Source organism: Ambystoma mexicanum, chromosome 3p (genome assembly GCF_040938575.1).
Source record: "Ambystoma mexicanum isolate Mex_15411 chromosome 3p, UKY_AmexF1_1, whole genome shotgun sequence".
Lineage (NCBI taxonomy): Eukaryota > Metazoa > Chordata > Amphibia > Caudata > Ambystomatidae > Ambystoma > Ambystoma mexicanum.
In genome coordinates, this window is record NC_090925.1 from 211,548,408 (window position 1) to 211,564,834 (window position 16,427).

Consider the following 16,427-nt stretch of genomic DNA (forward strand, 5'->3'; position numbering starts at 1 on the left):
TGTGCTTGCTCATTGTGGGCTTTTGATCGCCCTCACCCCTCCTGAGACCTATTCTTGAACCTCTGTCCACCAGGTCCGAGTTCAGAAATCCATCTTAACAGCATACAACTTGTGTCCAGGGAAATTGTCTTTCCTACACTCACACAATATTAGACGGGTCAAAGCAAGTCTTTATCGCCCCCAACCCAATAGGCTTGTGGAAAGGACTAAAAGATTAGTGAAGGGTGCTCTACAATTGGCAGCAGCTTTGACAATGGACCCTTACAAGACTGCAAAAGAAGCCAAAACAGCACATTGCCTAAGATGTTGAGGGGGAAGAGGGCCGCATCCACCCTGGTTGCCCCATGGTTGTCCAAGGTGAGGCAAGATGATAGATATGAAGGAGCTGGTATGGAGAATCCAAAAAAACAAGGACCACATGAAGATGTTCAGTGATGTGCGCAGGGTGACCAGAAGAACAGAAGCAAGGCGATCTGGTGAATATAAAGTGGCCCCAGAAAGAACAGACAACAGAATCCAAGTACGGCTCACTGATAGCGGTGACTTACAACAGCACCAACCACATATGTACTGAGGACGGAAAGAAATGGAACTTAGAACGAGTCTCCCTTTTCAAAAGACGGTCTCACGATGAGAGATTTCTCTGAGGAGGAACCCAATTCAGCTGACTCTGAGTCAGCCCCTGAGCAAGATACAGGAGCAACTCAACCACGGAAAGAGAACAATGTAGAGACAAGCACACCGCTAGTGAGAGACAAGTAGAGAGAGAAGCACAACTTCACAACCCCAGCGTAATGAGGAAGCAAGTGAGGCAGGATCATCGATTCACCCAAAAGTGAGATACGCCCATGATGAGAGACAAGGCCGGCAAGATACAGAGACTTCAAAATGGAGTAGCACCACGCTGCTCAACAAAGTGAGGTATGTGGAGACGCAGCTCTGCACAAATCTCACCAGAGCGAGATCTCACGGTAGGAGCCCATGCATGCGCATGAGATCAGCGGGAAGCTGGCGGAGCAGAGGAGGAGGTTCTACGCCAAGGCTTCCGACTGTGTGCAACTACACAGCACTAACAAGACCCCCCTGCAGTTTAACCTTACCGTTCCCCATTGACTTAATGTACAGAGACTTCCATTTTATTATAAATGAGTGCCATGAGTGCCAGTTTGTAATGTGCCATATCAATGCAGCTTGTTGCATGCCCAGCAGGGCCTCTGTAATGCGAGCTGACTTCACCCTGTATAAATAAAGCACATCAATCTTCTCACGTGCAGTGTTTCATTCTGAAGCCACAACTCCCACCTACCTGTACTGTTCTGCAATAGTTTCCGCGGATACTTGTGCTACATAATAGCTAAAACTAAAAAGAATAACAACATTTTTGCTTAAAATGTAATGTCTCCCAACAATGAGGGTGGCACTCCCTGGCACCTATGAGATCGGACAGTCGCATATCAAATGTTTTTTTAATTAAAAAGACAAATGTCGCTGTGTTATTCTTAGGAAACTCCGTTTCTTTTTGGTCAATGGATATTACTAATTAAATCTTTCAATAAATACACCGATACGAGCTTTATCTTTTTACATTTACCCAGGTCTTTTAATTGAAAATCAAGTTCAAAGTGTTTCCAAAGATCGGGGAGCCCTGCCTTTCTGCTACTGCTTCCGGGTGAGAAGAGACTCGAGGATACTTCCGTAAAGAGGACAAAAACAAACGGCATAGATCTGTGTGTCAGAGTCTCCCTTATACTTCCGGGAAAGGGAGGACGGACAGGAACATTTGGATCACCGGGCCTGGGGATCGGTGCGGTTTGCAGTGGCTCAGAGAGTCACTTAACGCGCACGTTCTGTGAGTAGCCGGAGTCATGCAGCGAAGTGGGAAGGTTAATGGGGGGAGGAACGAAAATCCGGAGCTGTTGTCAACGTATACCTGGTTACTTAACACACGGTCTGGGGCGGCCTGCAAGAGACAGTGCTAATCTCCCGTTTGCCTTTTTGACTGCCCATAGCGGCTGGTGGTGCTGGAAGGGACGGCAAGGCGCTAGACCTGGGAGAGCCATGGACTGTATGGTTAGGGTCGAGCCAGGCGGTCTGGCCTGGCCATGGGGGCCAAGCGTGAGCCGAGCCTGGGAAATGTCCCCACAAAACATGGGAGGGACAGGTGTAGGGGTAAGAAAAGGGGGTGAGCAAAAAATGAGCCAAGTCTTTTTTTTGGGTGGAGGGCACATCAGAAGAGCTAAAGGGAGTCGGGGACAAGAAAAGGCTAAATGGACTTGGGCTAGAACAGGGGCTGTGGAAAGAATAGGAGCTAAAAGCGATCGGGGGAAGAAAAGGGGCTAAACAGGACTGGGGCAACAAATGGACAAGGGCAGCGAGGATCAAGAAAAGGGGCTAATAGTACTGGGTATCAAGAAAAGGGATACAACTGGTCTGGGGCATCTTAAGGGGAAACGTGGGCTAAATCGGACAGGGTTTAAGAGAAGGGGCAAAAGGTGTCTGGGGCAGGTAAAGGGGCTAAATGGTACTGGTGATCAAAGAAAGGGTGGGTTTGGGACTGGTAAAGGGAATGAATGGGAGTTGGAGTCAAGAGAAGGGGCAAAAAAGGTCTTGGGGCAGCTAAAAGCACTAAATGGGACAGGGGGTTAAGGGAAGGTGTAAAACGGGACTGGGGGGTAGCTAAAGTGGTTAGGGGCACCTAAAGGGGAAAAATGGGATTAGGGGTCAAGAAAAGGGGAAAACGGGGCTGGGGCAGCTAAAGGCGTTGGGGTCACAAAAGGGGATAACAGGTACTGGGAGCAGCAAGATGGGGAGCTAGTGTGCAAAAAAGGGGCTCACTTACCTGTATGAATTTGCTGCCGCCTCACAGCGCCACCAGGAAGCGCTCTATTCCTGTCCTGCCCCAGCCAATCATTGAGTGGCTGTGGGGGACCGGTAGTCAGGCAGCCGGGACCGGAAGACCGGCTGAGGCGCTCCTGTATGTGCTGTTGGCACACCCGGAGCGTGCCTTTTTTTAAAAAGAAGGGCTGGGTGGGCACTTGGTGGGGCTCGTGGCCTGCCCATGCTCTGGGCAGTCACAGACCTGAGAGGGAGTCAGACCTGAGAGGGGGGTCAGGCCAGAGCCTTAAGCAGGGCTTGGGCTGGCCCGAGCCCCACCAGGGTAGCATCAGCTCTAGGAGGCACGGCACCTGCATATTGAGTACATAGATGCACCCTTATGTGGAAATATGACCAAAAGTTGCAATGTTCTTTGCTTGCCATGTTGGCATTGATGGTATAGTTACCAAGTGTGGAGCCAGATCTCGTTTTAATGAAAGACATTTTGCATTTTGGGATTTATGGTGGATGATCCCTATTCACTGTATTGCACTACACATCCCAGAATGCAGAGTGATGTAAGTTTATTTATTTGTATGGCACACCCAACCCAGGGCTATCTGGGTGCCTTTCACACAGGAGGTTACAAGTATACTTTCAGTTTAGTTACAGTAGATACAGGAATGTCAAATATGCAGTGGATTATACAGTAAAGGTAGGTAAATATAAACAAGGGTACAGATACAAATGAGTTACTTGAGTGAAATGTGAGTAGATGTACACAACGGTACAGATACAAGATAATTACATGGTGGTCAGAAGGCGTTACTTGGTTAAGTCAGGAGAAGTTACTTGGCGAGGTCAAGGAGGTCAGACCGGTCAGGGATCCTCGGGTCTAGAGCTAACCATTTAAGTCATTTGTAACAAGCCAATTTATGGTGTTACGCCTGAACGTGAACAAAGGTTAGTTGGCTCTCAGTGTAAGGGGTAAGGTGTTCCATGCTTGTGCTGCCAAAACAGGGAAGCTGCTTCCCCCCCCCCCTGCTTTTTTTATTTTTTATTTAAGCTTAAATCTGGGCACCACCAGACATGCTGTACTTGTGGGGCGTATAGTGGATTTTTTGGTGATTCTCTCAGAGAGGTAGATGGGTGCTGCTTGATTGAGGCATTTATGCGAAGTGATAAGGTTTTGAGCATAATTTTAGTAGAGAGCCATTTGACCTGTTTCCTCAGGTGCGAGAAATGTTCTCTCCTTGGTATGCCATGGGCTGCTCTAAGAGCATTGTTTTGCAAGATTTGGATTTTTTGATGATGTATTTGCTTGCCCCCAACTACAAAGCATTACAATAATCGAACTTGGATAGGATAAGTGCTCTAGCTAGGATTGTGCAACTACCTTTGGACAAAAATGGTTTGCAAGCCCTAATCAGAGTTACAGTTATAGGCTGTAGAGGATGCCATGGCGCTTACTTCTTTGTTGAGTGTGAAGGCTGAGTCAAGGTAAAAACCCAGGGTTTTTACTACTACTTCTTTAACCACTTTAATGGCATTACCATCGATATTGAAGGAGGTATAGTTTGAGCTCAGTTTGTTGAGGTTAGTTGTAGAACCGAGTATTAGGAGCTCAATCCTTCACTTTGGGTTTCTTCTTTCTGGCCTGCTTCCTTGGGTCCCCTTCGGTCCCGGCCGATTTAGGTGAGGAATTTGGGTGTTATATTTTCAGCTACTCTCTCTATGAAGCCCCAAGATGCCATCTTCGTATCCTTGGAAAGGTTCTCCCTCTTGATCCCGTCCAACTTCATCCCCCGGTTTGCCATTGATTTGAGTCGATTAGATTATTGTAATTCCCTCTATTTATCTCAACCAAAAGGTCTTATCCTGCGGCTACAAAATATGGCGGCCTGGGTAGCCACTGGCTCTCCTTATGGTGCCCATATTTCCCTGGTCTTGCGCTCACTCCATTGGCTACCGGTCGCTCGGCGCATTGTTTTTAAAACCCTATGTTTGGTCCATCACGCTCTTGAGGCTCAAGGAGCAGAATACATGTGCGCAAAGTTTTCTCGCTATCTTCCAACGCCGTCTATGCATTCGGCCTCCGCTGGTCTTCCCACTGTCCCTGTGTTTCAGCGTGCCTGCTGTGAGGGACGTGCTTTCTCTGTTGTCGCCCCCAGACTCTGGAACAGTCTGCTGCTGCTGTATTTGAAGAATCTTGGAAACCTCCTTGCCTTTAAAAAGGCATTAAAAACCCATCTGTTCTATCTGTCTGGTTATCGTAAATTGGATCTCTTCCCTCCTATAGCGCCAAGATGCCTTTGGCGAACGTGCGCTTTACAAGAATACCTAACATTACAGTCTTGTCGTCGTTCAGCCATAGGCTTTGTGCGGCCATCCAAGCCTGAATGATGTGGTATATTTTATTCACCAAAGCCAGGTCCTTGTCATACTCTCCAGAGAGTGGTATGAGGATCTGGCTATCATCTGCATAGTTGGTGTAGGTGACACCCAGATGGTCTAGATCATTGATCAATGGCTATGTGAATATATTATACAATGTAGGTGAGACGCAAGAACCATGTCGCACACCACAGGTTATTGGTATCGGGTCAGCAGCTGCTAGTGTAGAGAAGACTCTCATAGTCCTCGTGTTCATGAAGGATTTAATCCAAGTAATTTCGTCTCGTAAAAAGTGCGCTGCTGAGGCCAAATGTTTACAAAGAACTTGGTGATCCACCAGATCAAAGGCGGCCGAAAGATCAAGAAGTAGCAGCAAGCCTGTTTTTCCTTTATCCTTCAGTTCGTCTATCTGGGTTTTTAAATCTATGAGGGCTATCTCGGTGCTGTGGCGTGTTCTAAAGCCAGATTGGCGTGCTCCGAGGAGGTCGTTAGACTCTAGGTAATCCTGACTTTGGATGTAGGTTACTTTGTCGAGGATCTTCAGTGCCAGAGGTGAATGAGGAATTAATTAATTTGGTTATGAAAGGCGCAAGGACTTTAATTATCTGTGCCGGGCAGCTATCTCCTTGACACTTAGAGAGTTTGAGGGAGGAGATGATTTTTTTTCTACCTTAGGGATCGAGAGTCGGGAGAAGCTGAACTGATTTGGGGGTTTGTTATGGGAGGCTGTGGCGTTGCTATGGGTACCTTCGGGAGGTACATTAGCTTTTTTTGTTGCCGATTTTACTTTGGAGGAGGGAGATTTTATTCTGTAGGGCGTTCTGGACACTTGTGCACCAGAGTTTGTTCTTGAGACATTTGTCTGTCTGAGTGGGAGCTTCCATTTCCCTTAGGATGGTAAACTGCTCCTTAGAGCTTGAGCTAGCTTTATTAATCCTCTCATTATAGGATTCTTGTTTGGTGCATATTATTTCCTTTTTGTAGAAGGCATCTAGGTTGATCAAATTAGTTTTGTTTTCCTCAGTAGGGAGAAGTTTCCACAGAGATTCAAGTTTTCTTTTTTCAGTTATCAGGGTTTTTAGATGTGGGGTGAACCATGAGTTCAAATGCGTAAAAGCAAACCTAAAGCGCATCTTAAGTGGAGCAATGGTGTCTAGAGCTTTAGTCATGGAGACGTTATAGGCATCTACTAGGTTATCTGGACTAGTTGAGTTCGACACTAGGTTAAGGGTGAGCGTGATAAGTGGAATAAGCTTATCTGCAATAATATTCCTTTTGTTCCCCCGTTGGGCGAAGTGGTACAGTTAGATTGACCTTGAAATTAGAGGTATTAGCTGGCAAGGTAAATGAGAGCAGAGAGTGATCTGTCCAAGTCTGAGGTGTAATTGATGTGATGGAAGTTGCGCAATAAAGGTCTGCTACCCAGTCAAGGGTTTTTCCTTTGTTTTGGGTGGCCTGGGTCACTCTTTGGGTGAGCCCTAATTCTGTTAGTGCATTAGAGATTGCTAGCGTGTTATGGTCATTAGGATCATCGAATTCTAAGTTGAAGTCTCCTAAGAGGAGAATTTGAGAGGTCAATTTAGTGATCTCTGAGAGAATTAATGAGGTCTTCTTCGAAAGACCCAATTGGTCCTGGTGGTCTGTATATTAAGTGTATGGTTACGGTGCCAGAATTGGAGATTGGTAGTTTAGCTGTGATTAGTTCACAGGAGCTAACCACTGGAGAATGGGCTATTCTCAAAGCTAGGTCGGATTTGATAATGATAGCAATGCCTCCCATCTTTTGAATCCGCTCGATCTACTCTTATATGATATGGCATTTATAGCATGCACCTGCACAGGGGGGCAGTGCAGGTGTGCAACTGGCAGTGGGGGGGGGGGGCTGGTAACCAATGCAGATCAGAGGGTAGTCAGATAACCAATGCCGTTTCAGATTCAGCCAGGAAATCAGCAGGGGAGAGGAGGAGAGCAAGCAGAAGCAAAGAGGGAGGTCTTGAGCTGCTTCCGGAACCGGAGATGGTTCTCCTCAAGTTTCAGGGAAGCAGGGAGGCTTTTCCAGAGGGAGGCCCCACCAGAAGAAAGATCTACCACCAACTCGCTGCTTGGAGAAGCGACTGACCCTGAGGACGTTGGAGGTGGATGAGCGAAGAGCTCGTGAAGGTAGATATTTAGGAAGAGGGAGCTGAAGGTATTGAGGTCCCAGGCCCCAGAAGGCCTTGTGGACAATGTAGCGGGTTTTGAACTTAATCCTGGCTGCCACTGGGAGCCAGTGCAGGGATTTCAGTCCTGAAGAGATACAGTCCCTGGGCTTGAGGCCAAGGACAAGTCTTGCCGTCCTGTTTTGGATGAGTTGCAGAGGGCGGAGAGTGGAGGCAGACAGATTTAGAAAGAGGCTGTTGCAATAGTCCAGCCTAGAGAGTACCAGGGTTCTGGAGACAGTGAGCTTCTGGGGGAAGGAAAGTAAGAATACCTCTGAGGAGGTGCAGCTGGGTAGTGTGACTTCTTGAAGATGTCAGAGATGTGGGGAGAGAAGGAAAGCGCTGAGTCGAAGATGACTCAGAGGTTTTTAGCCTCGCAGGAAGAGGGCCAAGAGAGGCCGGCCAAAGAGTAACAGGAAACGAGGCAGCAGGTGTGCCGATGAGGAGAATCTCGGTCTGGCATTAAGGCAGAGATCATTGGCGGCACACCACTCCTGAATGGCGGACAGTTAGAGATGAGAGCAGGAGAAAAGGTGGCCGAGGGCAGCCTGAAAATGAGTTGTCATCCGCATAACACTGAAAGTTGGAGCAGAGAGCGGCAATGCGGTGGGCAAGAAGTGCCAGGTACTGGTTGAACAGCCAGGGAGAGGGGTTAGACCCCTGGGGAACTCCACAGGTAGAGATGGAGATAGAGGAGAGGAAGGACCCAAGTTGGACCTGGGAGGGTCGATCGGAAAGAAAGGAGGTCAGCCAAGCGAAGGCCTGATTGGTGATACCCAGGTTATCACGGAGACGGTTGAGCAGTTCATCATGGTTGACTGTGTCAAAGGCAGAAGAGAGATCAAGTAAGATAAGGACACAAGGGGTGTTGGAATTGAGGTTGGGGAGCAGGTCTTCACGGATGTTCAGTAGAGGAGTTTCCGTGCTTCTGGCAGCTCTGAAACCAGACTGATGGTCATGGAGACAACCAACAGATTCAGAGTGAAGATTAAGCTGGGAGATGGCCAGTTTTTCCAGGAGTTTGTCTAGGGACGGAATGATGGAGATTGGGGGATAGTTATCTGGGCAGGAAGGGTCGGCAGAGGGTTTCTTGAGAAGAGGGTGCACAAGGGAGTGCTTCAGGGCGGAGGGGAAGACTCCAGTGGTGAAGGAATGGTTGCAGAAATCTGCCACAGCAGGAACCAGGATGTCAATGTGGTTCTTGATGGTTTTAGAGGAACAGGGGTCAACCTGTTTTGATGAGACTTTCATAGATCAGACTTGTCTAGAAACCTTGTCTGAGGAGAACAGGGGAAAAGCAGAGAAGGAGGGAGGAGAGGTGGCCAAAGAAGGACCAAAGGAAGAGGAGGAGGAGCGAGAAAGAGGACAGGACGTCCTGAGTTTTAGAGATGAAATGAGAAGCCAGGGCTGTGCAGAAGGCCTGGGAGGGGACAGGAGAGGTAAAGACTGCAGCAGGATTGGCCATCTCCGTGCAGATTTTAAAGAGTTTGGCTGAGTTGTTAGATGCTGCGGAGACGCAGGCTTGGATGTGGGCTCATTTTTTGGTGCGGACCGAGAGCCGGTATTGCCTTTGGAGCAGGCGGCAGGCCAGTTTGTCAGAGGATGAACCAGAAGCACGCCATTTCGCCTTAGCCACCCTGCAATTGCGTTTGAGGATGACGAGGTCTGAGTCGTACCAAGAGTTGCACTTGGCTTTGGGCTTCAAGCGGATCCTCATGATGGGGGCAAGAGTATCAGATACGGCACAGTGGAGCATGGAAAGGGCTGTGCCAGGGTGTGTTTGACATGTTACAGTGTTTGAGTGTTATGATTTCATAGTTATCGGGAATTGCTAGGAGGAGGGCTGGGCCCACAGCAGCGTGGAGCCATGACTCCGTTATGGCAAGGAAGTCGAGGTTCTCAGCTGCGATCAGATCCGCTATTTCTTCTGTGTGCGCCCCTACGGATCAAGCGTTGATTAGGGCGCCCTTGATGTGCCGGGGGTTGGTCAATGGTCGCTACCTGTGGTTTATCCTGGCATGTTTTGATGTGTGGGCAGTTAGTCATTGGTTATAACAGGTGATTTGTCCAGGCATGTTTTGTGGGGCGAGGACGGTGGGTCAGATATTTGATTTCTGACATAGGTTTTGGTTTTGATGTTATTGCTCCTAGAGGTAGGGTTAGTTTTAATAAGGGATTTGGACGGTATTTCATGGAGTTTAATCTAGCCCGAAGTGTAGCATTTCTGACCAGAGGAGAGCATGGTAGATTGGTTTGGCTGATAGGGTAGTGAGTGTTTGGGCTAGTGGGTGGCATATGATTAAAACCCATATTTTTAGCGTGTCCTGGCTGGGTAGTGGTGTTCAGAACTGGTAGGTGACTCTGGCATAGGGTAGTTAAACAGGAGTGGTCGCCTTTAAGCTGAAGGCACTGTATAGGGCAAATCGTTTCAGTAAAGGGTTTGATGCCCTTACAAGTCAGCAGTCCTGTGGTAGTCACGATTGATTAGGGCTAGTGCATATGCTAGTAATCTTGCAGCCAATGAGGCAAACAGTACTTTTAACATCAGGATACAGAGAGCGTACATAGTGGTAGTATTGAGCCGTGGTGTTGGATCACACCACTGTGGGGCACAGTTGGTGAAGAATGGCAAGAAAGTAACAGGTCACTTCAGTTGCAAAAGGGTTCAAATAATGCAATTGTGTAAAGCGGAGCAAATCTGTGTCGTGGTAAGGCTCAATATAACATTGCATAATACATTAGAACATATGTGGCTAGCTGGATTGAGGGTGCTATACACAGCAATAGTCGGATTGTGGATGCAATAGCTAAGCCTACCGGCTGTACAGAAACATCATGAGGTGTACTACATTGAAGAAAATCGGGTCAATGCATAGCGTACAGTTGTGTTAAAGGATAGTGGCACTGCAATTCAAATCAGGTGGTGTAAGTTTCAAACTCAGCAGTGCAGTAGTTTCAGCGAGGAGATATATAATATATATTTCATTTAACCAATGAGTGCTAAGGCAGTAATGCATGCATACAATATAAGAAATGCAGTAGTTTCTGTATGTAGATTCGTGTCAGGCTTAGTAGTTGGAGTTGTTCGACCTGTGCTAGTGGTTAATAAGCAAGCCAACTTGCATGTTTGATAGGGCACTAAGAGTTTCACGGTGGTTGGAGTCACGATTGTTTTGAACGTCCTTGGTGGTGGATTGGCGTGAGGGAAGCAGACGAGGCAAGGCGTGGTCGTGCAGAGGCGCATAGGCCGCGAGTGTAAGGTCTCGGCGGGTAGCCTCTTGCAGAGCGGCCCCTGATTAGTGGGGCTCCGGGAGATGGGTGACGGAAATGAAGAGGGAGCAGTAAAATAGTTGCTGATGTATGGAAAGAATAAGGCAAAGAGGATGGACTCTCACCTGAGCTAGACCACCTGCTGGTGCCCTGAGGCGAACCGGGCCTTTCTCCTGGCCTTCGTCCTTTGCCAGCGGACCTAATTGGTTCTTGTAGTTTAGTGGTTGCTTAGCCACCAAAGGCAGCCTCGCTTTTCAGGCCGCGTTGCACCAGCCATTTTGCGAACAGCCCGTAGTATTATAAGCAGAAGCGCAAGTCGCTCGCGGGGAACGTAGGCTTGCATGGTAGCAGCAAGAAGAAACACTGCTAAATTCTCACCATTTCATCGGGCCAGCAGGATGCAAAGGGTGGTTAAATCGAGGCGAGGAAGACTGGTAAATTGGTCGTGTGGAACTTCCTGGCAGGTCAGCTGAGCTGTCTCGTAGGAGGGAGACAGGTTTCAGCCCTAAAATCTAGGGCCAGATCCTGGTGTCACATATGAGGCCGCTCGACAGGTATGAGTCTTAATTTGATGCTGTTTTGTGACAGGAATTGGCTGTACTGACATTCTACTAATGCTGCACACCAGATGCACATTTAATTTGTTTTATTTCTTTAAAGACCATAAATATAACTGTAGTTAGTTAATTTCAAATTGTCCCCTGAATAGCCAATGACATTTTTTCTTGGTCCTTATGCTCATATAAACTGACCCAAAATCATAACTCAAACCGTTGTTAACTAATGCAAAATAAGCATTCATAGCCCAAATACATCTGGCTTTCTTAGCAGTAAAACATTGTTTTTGTGCGGTTTTGTAAGCCTGTGTGATAACTGGGTGCGAGCACTTGTTGTTCGTCTGACCAACAGAGGAAGAATTGGCTGGGCAGGCTTAAATTTCTTACCTGTAGTCTTTATAACTCATACTGTTCCTTGTCACACTACTTATTAGGTACCTACCACCAATACAGGGCCCCTCTTATCTAAGTCCTTATTCGTCTGTAGGGTTATAAACCCCAGTATCCCACAGTTTCCCATTGGATTATGGGCCCTTCCATCCTACCAAGGATGGGAGAAGCAGGACGTAAGTAGTGTGTCGAGGAGGAGTAGAACTAAGATGAATTAATATTACCAGTATGTAATTAAAGCATTCTCTCTACGTCCCTATTCCTGTCCCATAGCGTGGCTTTATGTATGATGCATACTTAAGCTGTTGATGTAAGGTGACTATGAATAAGACCTCCCTCTGCTATACCATTCCTGGACACCTTTTTCTTTATTGGGTCACTGCTGCCAAAGGGGTAGGATCTCCACATTAAGTCTGTAATGATGATTGACGTTTTTTAGGGCGAGCCAAAGAGGCTGCCTGATACCCAGCAGAGGAACCTCTTGGGCATCTGCCCCCTAAAGCTGCTATTACTTTTGTCTGTGGTCTTTTCCCCCCATAGAGGAACCGCTTCAAATGCTAGGGCAGCAGTCGATGTAATGTCTTGACTGATGAAAATTACAGACATCTTCTTTCCTCTTAAAAAGTGACATCATAGGTGCAGTTTTCTCTTGCTACGTTAGTACATCTCTCCTCGTATCCTTCCTCTCCTGATGAGGGTCCCTAAAAAGAAGCCACAAGAGCTCTCTTGTTGCTGATGGAACCTCTTAAGAACTTTAGGGAGACGGCAAGGATTCCACTGTAATTCCAGTGCTTCTGGTAGAACCGTGCAAAACCGTGGATTTGCTATTGATGCATTTGTTGCGTACACAAGCTTCAGATCAATGGATCCCAGAGATTCAAGGGGGTGTCACTGCCAAGGGCTGGTCCCAGGAAAGAACCCTGAGTGCGATAGTACAAGAGATATGTCATCCGACTTGGAGGTCCTCTGGGCATTCATAGCTGCCACGCAGACTTATCATACATGACTCCTCAAACCAGTTCCGATTTCCCCCATTACATACTGGGACTTGCAGTTTTGTTTTTCACATTGTAAATGTGGGCCTTCGTGCAAAATCCAGGAGTGGCTCACAGTGTCATGCATGACATGGAACCTATTGGCAGCAATGGGCATTTTCCTCCGTTTCCATAGCGGGCTTTAGCAGCCCACTGTGCTCTAAGTGATGACACAGACGCAGGGCTCAAAATTAAGATCCAATAGACAGGAGAGAAATCCAGCTCCTGGGTGTCAGGCATCATCCAATAGGCAGGAACTACCATGGGGTACCAGGAGTGACTACACAGCACACCAAACATCTAACTTCTACAGGAAAGGCAAACTTTAACTTTTTGCCCATTATGTATAATCCATCATGTTTAGATGTGTCCTAATTCTTCTTTGGTAACTTTCTCAATTAATTTGACATATTTGTTTGTAAGGAACCAGTTGGCCACAGGTGCCAAAAGTAGCTCATGGTAGCTGTTGGATTTAAGCAAGCCAGGTTCTCCTAGGCTAGAAGTGGGAGCTAGAAAGCTCCCAACTCCCAGCAATTTCAAACCCTGCACAGAAAGCCCTCCAGATAAAGCCATCATTTCTAGCATGCCACATACTGCTTGTGATGTTAATGTCTTCCTTGGCCCCATGATGGTTAAAACATCCAGACGTAGAGGAGAAAGAACATATAAGAGCCATCCTACTGTTGTTCTCTCTGCGGTCTTTGACCTTGTCAACTACAGTACACTTTGCCAGCACCTCACCCAACACTTCATTTCTCACGTGAAGCCACAGACTGGATTACATCCTTTCTCAGCGGTAGGACTAATCGAGAGGCCATAGGGGATGAGGCGACAGACGTGATCCCAGCAATGCTAGTTGTAACATATTGGTCATGCCTCTCCCCTACCCTCTATAACACCTATACTAAATACCTCTTTGACATTCTCGACGCCAGTGACCTCACCTACACCAACTTTGCAGACAATACCCAAATCCTCATCCTGCTCGCTGGTGATTTTTGCTGATACTACCAAAATCAGCAAAGTCTACAGTACCATCCAAAAATGGATGGCCACCCATAACCTCTGCCTAAATGATGAAAAAACAAGCTTCTCATACTGCACTGTATCAAACCCCTCTATCCCATCTTCTCCTATGTTGACAACACACCCATTCAGGTCTCTAAGCAAATAAAGACACTATGGGCCTGGTTCACAGAGCATTTTCCAATGGGATTGCAGCATTATAAAAATGCTTCTGTGAATCAGGCCCCAGTCTATCTAGAATCCGATCCCTGCATGAATGGACAAATCATGGCTCTCTCATCATCTACCGCCTATACGTCGAGACTCCTTGCACTGAGTAGACCGTTCCTTTCGCCAGCTAACTGCATCACGCTCGCCAGAGCTCTCATACTGTCAAAACTAGACTACTGCAATGTACTACTCACGGAAACTCCAAAACGAATCCACTCCAACAAAGCACAGCCCTTGGCCCCAAAAGATCCGACCACATCTCCACCACTAGGCGCGGAGCACACTGGCTCCCTGTCAAAGCCTGGGTGCAGTTCGTAACACTAACCATCACTGTCTATACAGAGAAGCCCCCCAATATTGAATTGACTGTATCACCCAGTCTGTCCCTACACGTTCTCTCAGATCCGGTGCCAATGTGTCTCTGAACACCCCCCGCCACCCCTTCAAGAGAAGAGCAGGCGGCATCAGCTTCCGCATCACAGTTCCCACACTGTCTGCCAACTCGTATTCGCAGCCAACATACTTTTCCTGCCTTCAAAAAATTTGCTAAAACGTGGCTAATGAATAACAGATGAATAATGGCTTAGTTGTACCTTGCTTTGAATTGCCATCTCTGACCAGTCATTCACCTGTCTCATATCCCATTGTAACATGGTTCTAACAAGGTACTAACGCTGTGATACCTTTGGGCGTTGTCACAAATGCAAAACAAAAATACATTTAAAAAAGCCTGAGCCTCAATCGGAAAGCTGATAAATGATTTGAGGTTGTGATATCTGTTTTGGTACAGTTTCGAAAACGAGGAAGTACACCATTTAGTCGGATAAGTAGGCAACTCTTCTGAGAAGATTACTTTTTAAAATCTTCCACTTTGGTAACAATGACAGTTCAGGCTTGGCAGGGCCTTACTCATATATTTGATAATTCTACTGTCCTATTGCCTTTGGGTCTTGATATATCAGAGCCCGGGGAACTTAGATGGATCTTTCCAGTTCCCAGCTGGCACAAAACTGTTAATCTTCACTTTTGGCTTGCATGTTCTGTTCCCTCATCCCACATTTTTTTACAACCGAACTTACTTTTTTGTTAAATGCTTAAGGATTTACTAGACTGATGCTGTTATTAAGAGATGTCTCAAAGCCTTTGCTTTTTTGCAATGACGTTTGTGTTGGGCAATGTTTTAGGGAAATTATGCAACAAGCAGCAATTAATGTCTGTTTGGAGTCCATTCAATTAGAGTGGTCACGGCTTGTGGGATTTCCTTAAAGGCTATGATAAGGGAAACCCATAGATGTGCTTGTCTTTTTAAAATTCTCAGCTGCTTACGGATGTTAAATTGGCTGGGTGCATGACAACTAGGAGTCTGAAGTGCAGCAGTCATCAGACATTTCATAATGTTTCATGAAGGTTTCATTGGGATGGGGGTGTAAGAGTTCACGTTGACGAGATTACAGGAAAAAAGGGGAAGTGACCTCCTGGGGAAAATAGTGTGATAGGATCAGTAGACTGCCCTTGTTAAGAGGGAATGGTGAACCCTCTCGATCTGGAGTGGAAGGCCTACCAGGGTAGAAACCATAGCCATTCCTACCACAGTGGGGGAAGGTGGCATTTGGTTGGACCCCAGTTCCTGTCCCCTCGCTAAGCGCTTGCATGTGTCTGGGCATTATTACTGTGGATTGCTCCATGCCTCTTCAAACAAATGTTGGCCAGTTTCTTTCAGAAAACTACAGTAAAGGTTTGGGTGGACCGCCCGTAACATGGCAGCCCACCAGAGCCTATCGGCAGGCTACTCTAGTTGTCTGATCGCTCCAACCAGCTGAAGGAAACATAGTCGCTAAGCCTAGCAGGAGAAAGCCCAAGAGGCTGCAAGCAATGCTACGAGCTGCCACGGACACCAGTGTATACTGTGCTCCTGGAGCTGCCACGAACCCTTCCAAAACCATTGGGACCTAGCAGCAATGCTGTCCCCTGACACGAAATAGAACACTCCCCAATGTGGGCTGCCATTAGTATGCAGAAATGTACGAACCAATGAACATCCGTATTCCTGCATAAGATTACAAAACTTTACATGTATTGGCTGGCAAATTTGTGTCGGCCCATATAAAATGGATAAACAAATAATTAAAAAACATCTAGCCCTGAAGGCCTTGCAAATGCTGTTTTAAGACCCAATCCTTATGTGGTCAGATCTTTTTTCTTATTCACCATTGTTATTTGAAAGGTTCTCGGAAACTGGGTCCAAAGGCCACATAGTTTCCATTTATATACCCTCCGGCACTCGGTCCCACAAGCCTGCAGCCCTGCTCTCGCTTCTAAAGAAGACCGTAAGGTCTGCTAGTAACCCCAGCCCCTCCGGCATGCAGCCTGACCAGGTGCTAGGTCTATTGCAGCGATTCTCACCACAGCTACAGGGAAGATATCTCCCCACAACTAGCTATCAGCCCATATTACAATGGCTTATCCACCACTCACCCGCCTCTAATAAAGCCCACTGGCACCAGGCATACCCACCCTGCATCTACTGCCCTCAG

The 16,427-nt window shown here is 47.1% G+C and overlaps 1 protein-coding gene across 2 annotated transcripts in view; it reads left to right on the forward strand.

The window, feature by feature from the left end:
- The first annotated feature begins 1,722 nt into the window (after positions 1-1,722).
- Positions 1,723-16,427, forward strand: part of COPS7A (COP9 signalosome subunit 7A) — a 217,502-nt gene continuing 202,797 nt past the window's right edge. For both annotated transcript variants that reach the window (XM_069650669.1, XM_069650670.1), the window contains exon 1: positions 1,723-1,849. The gene's annotated coding sequence lies outside the window, so the exon portion shown is untranslated. The remainder of the gene's footprint in view (positions 1,850-16,427) is intronic.